Genomic DNA, 8490 nt, shown 5'->3' with positions numbered 1-8490 from the left:
ATAGCTTCTGAAACAGGAGTATTGCAGTCTTTTCGGAGTGAGATTATGCCCTAATGCTGACCAGTTGTGCTTTGTATTTTAAAACAAGGAATTACTACATTTTTCTTGTGTTTCCCAGGGTGATTGTTCGTCGCCTCCGATCCCGGATCTTCGTCCCGGCAGAAAGCGCGAAGTGCGAGGGCGGTGGAGCGGCTCCCGGAGAGACCGGCAGCGCCGCAGCAGGTGGAACAACAGCGGGAACACGCCTGTGCTCAGGCCCAGCACTCCTTGTGAGTCCGAAATCCCGCGCCCACTCCTGGGAGGGATGGAGGCAGCAGCGCCGCGACTGATGACTCAAGACCCTTGCAGCGGCCCCGCGACGGGGCGCTGGTGTCATCACGGCGGGGGGCGGTGCCGCGGCAGAGGAGCCAGGGCGGGCTAGGCAAGGGGCGGGCCGAGCCGGACTGGGCGGGGCGGGCCGCCGCCACCTCCCCTTCCCTCCCGCCGGCATAGCAGTCGGTGCCCGGCGGCCGTACGGACAGGTGAGGTCGCGCTGCTGCGTGAGTGGTCTCGGCGGGAAACTGCGGGGAGGGAGAGAGAGGAGGGATGGGGCTGTCCCGGCGCTCTCTGCCTGCAGCCCGGTGACCCCTGCTGCCTGCGGCGGGGGCGGACGGGGTATTGGGAAGGGGCGCCCTTTCGCGGGGTCCCTCCCGCGTCATTGCGGGGCGGGATAGGCAGCGGGATGCTGCCTTCCAAGTTTGTCCCCCAAACTCCCTTGTTTCTTCTCCCGCAACCCCCTGGCTGTGCCCGCCTGTGCCTCTTCCTTCCTCACTCCATCCTCTGGCTGCACCCCAAAACTGTGGGCAGTACCTGCATCCCCGGTCGATGTCTGCACCCCACTGTGACTTACCACAAGCCCTCAGGCTGTGTGCCACTGCCTGGGCTTCCAAAATCCCTGTCTCTACCTCGCATCTTGCACTGTTTGGCTCCCGAGTTTTCTGGATGTGCCCCACACCCCATTGTACCTGTTCCTCCGAACTCTCTGGCTGTGCCCTGCACCCCGCGATGCCTGTCCTTTCAAGCCCTCTGGCTATGCCCCACGCTCCCTGAGCTCTTCCCGTCTTGAAGAACAGGTCACTCCAAGGATGCAGCGTGGTGACCGCTTCCACCTTGCACAGAAGGCTGCATCAAGGATTTTATTCTTCTGAAATGCCTTTTTCCTCCCTCACCTCCCCTGGAGAGAGCGGTGGTCTCAGGCGTCAAGTAATGGAGAAATCTTTCTCTGCAGGAGCAAGGGTTAGAGGCAGCCTGGGGAGAGGTGGGGCCCATGTGCTTAAGATGGTAATATTACAATGTAGAGCTGGAGGGATGATGTCTAGTCAGGGGTTGTCTAGCAAGTTGAAAATGCAGCTGTCTGGCTTGCTGCCTCCCTCCATCTTGGGGACAGGTCTCCACCGGAGACCTACATGGCAGGTCTGTCCTTGAGTACTGGCAGTAGCAGTGAGCCCATGAGCACAGGAACTGGTGTCTTGGACTTTCCCTTTGCAGCCGTGGATGTTGTGCGTGTTGTTTAAACATTGTAGGTGCATTGACACTTATTTTGTAAAAATATTTTAAGTACATTAATGCTTAGGATGGGTTTTCAGTATCACAGCCACTAAGGTAAGAATGGTGTGATACTTAAAAAGGCTAGTGTGACTGTAGATAAAATCTTGCTGATTTCTTTGCTATTCAGACAAACCAGAAACCCTACTGCTCCTTATGGACACCCTCATCCTTACTCCATTAAACTCAGTCCTTTCCAGGCCTGTATGTAGGTCTGTACTGAGTGCTGCCATGTGGGAAAAGTTTGAACGAGTTTTTCTGGTTGTTGGGAGCAGCCTGGGAATGGAGTGCTGCCCAGCTTATCTGGTGCTCTGCATCTGGGGTGCTGCCCAGGAAGCATTCAGGCTGCCTTGGGTAGAGGTATCAGCACTGCTTATTGGCACAGTGTTAGGCAGTGCAGATGTACCCTGGAAATTCTTCACTGAGGAATGAATGCACCTTTACTTAAACTTCTTGAAGAAAAAGTACAAAGACCTGGAATAGGAAAACCTAGTCAAACATAGGCTTAAAGCCTTCCTAGGCAGCAACTCTGTTGCAAGTGTGGGGAATAATGCAGCTTTATGTTATTTCATTATAATGTGTTAAAATAGTATTTATTTACTGGTAGAATGAGGAAGCTTATGGTAGAGGAAGCAATGTTCATGGAATGTGTTTGGAAAGATGCCATGGCATTAGTCAAGTATTACATGTCGAATAGGATTTATCTAGTTGTGAAGCTCACCGAATGCCATGAAATACCTATCAGCTAATTCCATACCAGTAGAAGAACTAATCAGGTTTGTTTCTGTATCTTGATGTGACTTGACGGTCTTTGCCAAGTGTGCTCCCCCTGCTGTGCTCTTCCTGGATTTGTTTCACTCCACTGCAATAAAGCAGGAAACTTTTTTTTTTTTTTCCCCCTTCTAACTTGTACTCCTCCTCTTCCTCATTAATCCACTTCTGCCTGCTGCTTCTGATTTTAATACTTATCTTAGGTCTTCATCTCGCCCGCTCCTTGTGCTGGGTTGCTCAACTCAGAGATTCTTGTAGGTGTGGGCAGATAGCAGTGCCTGGGATGGGCACAGGGCGCTTGTGTGTAGTGAGGGATGTCTATCCTATCCCATACTCATGTGCAGAAGGCAGAAGGGAGCTGGTATCTCTTCCTGGATTTTTATTAGCTGCTTGTGAAATTATGCTTGTCATATTCTGGATCTAACTCGCCAGACTTCAGGTAGCATCCCTCCCTTACTACCTGCCGTAGCAGGTACATTTCCGGCAAGGACTGCTGTGCTGCATTTCTCCTGGTGAAGGCTGATCTGATCTCCTTGGACTGCCCCAACTGAAATGAGACAGTTTAGCTCCAAGTGTATATTAAACTAATCTGACTTGCTTTCTAAAGTGGATTAAGGACCATTTGTAAAATGTGTGTAGTAGAGCTATGGCATTTAGGCAAGGATGAATAAACCAGGTGGTACCATTTTCAGAGGCAGTGTGACTTAACAGAAAAAAGAAAAATTTATAGCCCAGTATTCACTTTGATTTCAGGCTAGCAGAGAATTGAAGCTTTAAGCTGCTTCCCAAATACTTGGTGACTGAAAGTAAGGAAATACTTCATTCATCTCCATATGTCTCTGTCCCTCACAACAGATTTTCACACACACAGACACACAGACACACACACAAACACACACACATACAGTGTTTTATCTGTTTCTCCATTGCCCAAGTAACTTTGAGAATTCACAGATTTGACTAAATTTTTCTTTCTTGCAATTTATAGATGCTTCAAACAGCAGTTCTGGTAGACCTTTCTGAATATTTAGGAGAAAGCTGATCTGTGTTTGGAAGCTGCCCCCAAGGAAAGGGACAGGAGCTAAGCACTGGGAAACTCCAACAGATGCTATTCAAACACCAGGAATGATTGTTGCCCTTAAATGGGTGTAAAACATGCCACAAAAGTATCACAGTTGTTTTAGATTTAACTTTATGAGCTTTCTGGTCACTTAAGATTACTTTAAAAGATATTTAAAAGTTGTGTAGTCATCCTGCATAGCTGTACAGTGCTAGGGAGCAGATCTCACATGCTTGCCCAGCCACCTCTCTCCAGTACCTAGTCTACAGAGGGCAAATGCGGCCTAAATTAGAATAAAAACATAGCATTAACAAAATAAATAATTCATTTTATAAGCCTGAGTAGTTTATTTAAAAGGCAAGGAAATGCAAGTCAGGTCATGCAAGAATTTTATTTTCTGTAGCCAGTTGTCGCGTGCTCAGTTTGCAAGAGGCATTGAAATGTTGCAAGCAGTATGGCAGCTAACAAATGTTCTATCCTTCCGATACTTAGTTTTAATCTAAACCATAAAAAAATCATTTCAGCTGACGTATAGGATTTTTGTAACATATTAATTTTTTTACCATTTTATATCAACTTTATAGCATATTTTATATATTAATATATAATATTAAAAACATAGTATTTGAAACACCAGAGCAATGCAAGTGTCTCATTTTACTTGTCTTTGGTTTCAGTGTTTAATGCTGATCACTGAACTATAAATGTTCAATATTTTTGTTTTAATTTTTGTCTCTTTTTACTGAATCTATGTAGTAAAATGCTTTCCATTTTCTTGTTGATGTATGTCTTGATTCTTACATTTTTTTTTTTCTGTGTGCATTTTGCTATTTAAGTTTTTCCTGTGATGTTTACACAAACATTTATCACTGGAGATGTTGGCTAGAGAAGACCTACAGGTAGTTTATAAATTGAATAATGTGGGAAGAATACAAAATTCATAGCAGCACAGGTGGAAAAGTATCTTGGTTGTTTTGATTCTGGATGAGAATGCCAGGAGCTGAATTTCAGTAGCATTTTTAACTTTGAAATCCTGAGCTAACCCATAAAATGTGTGTCTTAAAAACTACTTGTAAAGCCTATGCAGCCCAAAGCAAGCTCTGGGCTTCATATGCAGAGTGGCACAGATGTTACGAGGAGAGGAAATATTGACGGTAAAAAACTTTGACTCATTTTATTTGACAGGAACTATGGTATTCAAATTGCCCCTCTTAACTGTGTCAGGGCTGTCTTACTCATCAGGATGAAAGCTGACTTTTATCTCCACTTCAGTCCTGGTACCAACTTAAGGTAATGTTATAGCTTCGCCAGCTTTTCTTTTTATCCTGAGTGCTTTTGACCTTGTGTCACCTTTCTGCTGTGCTGCTGTAACCCTTGGTAAGGGCAGGTGCTGAAGCACAATGTGAAAGTGGCCTGGGTTAAAAATATCCTTTTCTTTTTTGCAAGGCTGGATCCCCCTCCTGGATCTGTTTTCCAGTCTATTTAATTTTGCAGCCAGAAGAGCAGTTGTTGCAGCACAAGCCAAGGGTGACGTGGGAGCAGGTATGAGTAATGGGAGGAGAGGTTCATTGAAATTACATTGGTAACATTAAAAGTGCTCTTATAATTGCAAAATTGGCCTGTAAAGAGTCAGACTACCTCTCCCCTCTCCCCTCTCCCCTCTCCCCTCTCCCCTCTCCCCTCTCCCCTCTCCCCTCTCCCCTCTCCCCTCTCCCCTCTCCCCTCTCCCCTCTCCCCTCTCCCCTCTCCCCTCTCCCCTCTCCCCTCTCCCCTCTCCCCTCTCCCCTCTCCCCTCTCCCCTCCCCCCTTTTTTTAAAGCAGAACCTTGCCAAATGTGTGTGAATGTGAGTGTAACTTCATATGGTGCACTGCAAAACTCTGCATGAAGGAATAGTATGTACTGTGTAAAAAGTTGTTAGGTTTCTTCAGGCAGCTCCTGGTCTGGAATTTAAGAGAATGCTCCTATCCCAGTGACTGCATTCTGGTTATGGGTATGTTTGAGAAAAAACATAGGTTACTAAGAATAAATATTTCTTTTATTCTTTGTTTTGTAACAAAGAAGGAGACAACTCTTGCTGAAGTCTGAAACACAAAGACTGGTTTGTTTATTTGTATATAATTTGCATTGTATCATCAGTCCTGGAATGGCTTAAAATAAAGTCACAAAACCTTATTCAGTGATTCTCTGTACACTTTCAGATATTCATCTTGGTGCTGTGCCCTTTCTTTCATAAATGTTACTTGAGGTGACAAGTAGCTTTGTTTTTCTTTAATTGAGTTCTGCCTGTTTTATTAAAAAACTAAAGTGCATGGGTATTAGTGACTGGGTGGACAAATGTCTTTGTTTAGAATTGCTGTTGTTGGAGGAGAAAAGATTTTTTTTTTTTCCTAGGTGATGAGAAGGGTGTTTCTGTTTAACTGAATTTTGAAATACAGTATTTGTCAAATGTATTTGATTTTTTTGGTAAGGACTCTACAGCCAGCAGTTTCCGTTGTTTTCTCTTGGTAAAACATTGGGGTGTTTTCTGTTGTTACTAATGAAAAAGTATCAGCTGAAGAATCTTGAATAGCAGGGTTATTGGTCAGATGTTCTAATTTATTCTGTTAAGTAAATACTGCAGTATTTGTTTACCATGTAGCATTACAAGTAGATGGGGATGGGCAGCATTGAAATTTCTATAGTCTGTTCAGAGAAGTAGGAGCTGGCAGCGTTGCCTGAATATCTGAAAATCACCTAGATGTAGTTTAGATGTACGGTTGGAAATATCTCTACTAAATACATTTTTAAAATCACTTTTGTAGTCATAGTTCCATGGCTTGTCTTTTCAGTACTGAAATAAAAGATTTACTTTTATGACTTTAAATGTACAGAATGGGTCTGACAAGCTTAATGAAATGATTGTAATTCGCTTTGGAAGTGTCTCACTGTCCATCCTTGTCTTATGTGACAAGAAGACAGACGGTGCAAAAGCCAAGAGCCTAATGGAGTACTGTCAACTTGGAAAACAAACATTTTACAAAACTACTTGCAAGATGTATTCTTCAGAGTTTTTGTTACATATTCTAATTCCTTTGGTCAGTTGCATTATTACAAGTGTGCCAACAATGTTTTTTCTGTAGCACCTTTGTCCTGTAACAAGTTAGGTTGTTACAGAGAAGTCTGCTTTTTTGCTTCATGTTTTCTTCTGCTTCATGTTTTTACATGAAGAAGTGATAAAACTGTAGGGCAAAATTTTAAGTAGCTTTTTTTGCATAGCTCTAGTATTCAGGAAGTCCATTCGTTTTAACTTCTAACTATGAACATGACTGTTACATTTTGGAGAAGGGAAAAGGTTGGGAGGAGGCAGTGCAAAACACCAGAGCTGTCAGAGCACCTTGTGCTTCCTTTCAACAACTCCTTAGGTGTGCACAGCTGAGTTTCAGATTATCCTGAAACTGCTTTTCATAAACAGAAGTGGTCCACTTTATCAATTAGGAGAGCTTATCTGAAGTTGCAGAAATACATGGGCTAGACCATGCAGCGTTCTGGTCTGGTCAGTTGAAAAGAGGCTGCTGCTGTATTTCAAAACTCAACAGCCTGGATACTGCATTTGAACTATGTTTAAATATATAGGATGGAAAACTACCTATTTAGCTGTAGATATGGTGCAATTTTGTGGTTTTGTTTTTATCATGTAGAGACTTTACACGTATTCTTGTTAAGTGTGATTGCATGCCATTGATTGCTTTCATCCAAGGTACCAGAACACTGGACAAAACTTAATTGAATCTAGATAGACTTTTGATAAGCAAAGAAGCTGCTTTTACATATGATGAGTATTGTATAGCCTTTGACTCATCTGTTGAGCCAACAGCAGTGGCAAGAGGTCAGTTAGTAGGAAGCATCACACTTTCTGGATATAGTCAGCTGGCTGAACCTGCAGCTGTATAACGTATATGGAAGACAGTGCATGTGAGTGAAAGCAAATCCCTTCGTTTGAGTGTGAGCAATAAAATCATCCTGAGTTGTGGTAGTAGAGAAAGAGTGGAGACAAACCACTGCACTTAGAAACCAACTTGTGTGATGAGGACTGCAGCGTTGCTTTAGGATCAGACAGTGGTATGTGGCCTGGTAGTTTTGTACGGTAACTGGAGTATTGAACTGGCAACCAGCACTTCAGTTTTGTTCACAACTTTGCTGTACTGTCTGATGGAAAATGTGCCCCCTTTTCTCTGTGGGTGAGTGCTCCAAAGAGTCAACCACACACTGACCTCTTCTGCAAAGCACTGAAACTTTTACATGAAAAATGCTTTCTGAGACTTTTTTTGATAACTTAAATGCAGAGCTATATATAAGCCTTTATGTGTACTGGACACTGTCCAGTTTTCTTCTCTTTTACTGCTGTAGCATGCTGACTAGACTATTAGACACTTGTGTGTATGACACTTGACACTGTATGCTGTTGTTTTACAGGAATGTTACTGTAGGGCTAAGTAGTCTGCTGCTTGCCAATCTTCTGCATGGATGTATTATTGTCTCCTGTGTTGTTTTGATGTGGCATACCTATTGCCTAATGCACTTTGGTTGATGGGATAAATTTTCTTGAGCTGTTTGGATCTGGCAGTCTTTCAGGATTGAAGAGAAAAAATAAGTGCATTGCTACATGCTGTCTGGCTGAGCTGAACTACTTTAAGCTGCAGCGGTGTCTTGTGGGCCTGGGCGGTCTCTGAATGCTTGGAAAGGTGGTAAAAACTACCTGATACTGAAGTAGTAGAAAATATTGATGGAAGATGGAAAATCCTTACAATATATTTGTGATTAATCTGGCGCAATAATGTAATGTTTAATTCTCTTCTTTGGTGAAGGTGGTGTTTTAAGCTGATTTAAAAAAACTCTACTGTGGCAAACTCATAGCCTGTGTAATGCTACTTCATATGCTGTTCTTGAGCTTCCTGAAAGTGTACAGTCATAAAGATTTTTGAAAATTCCTCTTAGCAAAGGAACTAAGGTCTAGCTAATTAAACCTGGAAGAAGTAAACCATAGCTATGTCATGTAATTTGTGTTTTGTGCTGTGCGAACTCCTGAATGTTGATT

The 8490-nt window shown here is 43.3% G+C and overlaps 1 protein-coding gene across 1 annotated transcript in view; it reads left to right on the top strand.

The window, feature by feature from the left end:
- The first annotated feature begins 419 nt into the window (after window positions 1-419).
- Window positions 420-8490, top strand: part of ELOVL7 (ELOVL fatty acid elongase 7) — a 32155-nt gene continuing 24084 nt past the window's right edge. The window contains exon 1 of the mRNA XM_071730034.1: window positions 420-521. The gene's annotated coding sequence lies outside the window, so the exon portion shown is untranslated. The remainder of the gene's footprint in view (window positions 522-8490) is intronic.

Source organism: Heliangelus exortis, chromosome Z (genome assembly GCF_036169615.1).
Source record: "Heliangelus exortis chromosome Z, bHelExo1.hap1, whole genome shotgun sequence".
Lineage (NCBI taxonomy): Eukaryota > Metazoa > Chordata > Aves > Apodiformes > Trochilidae > Heliangelus > Heliangelus exortis.
The sequence above is the reverse complement of the archived record's forward strand: the minus strand, read 5'-3'. Positions and strand labels throughout refer to the sequence as shown.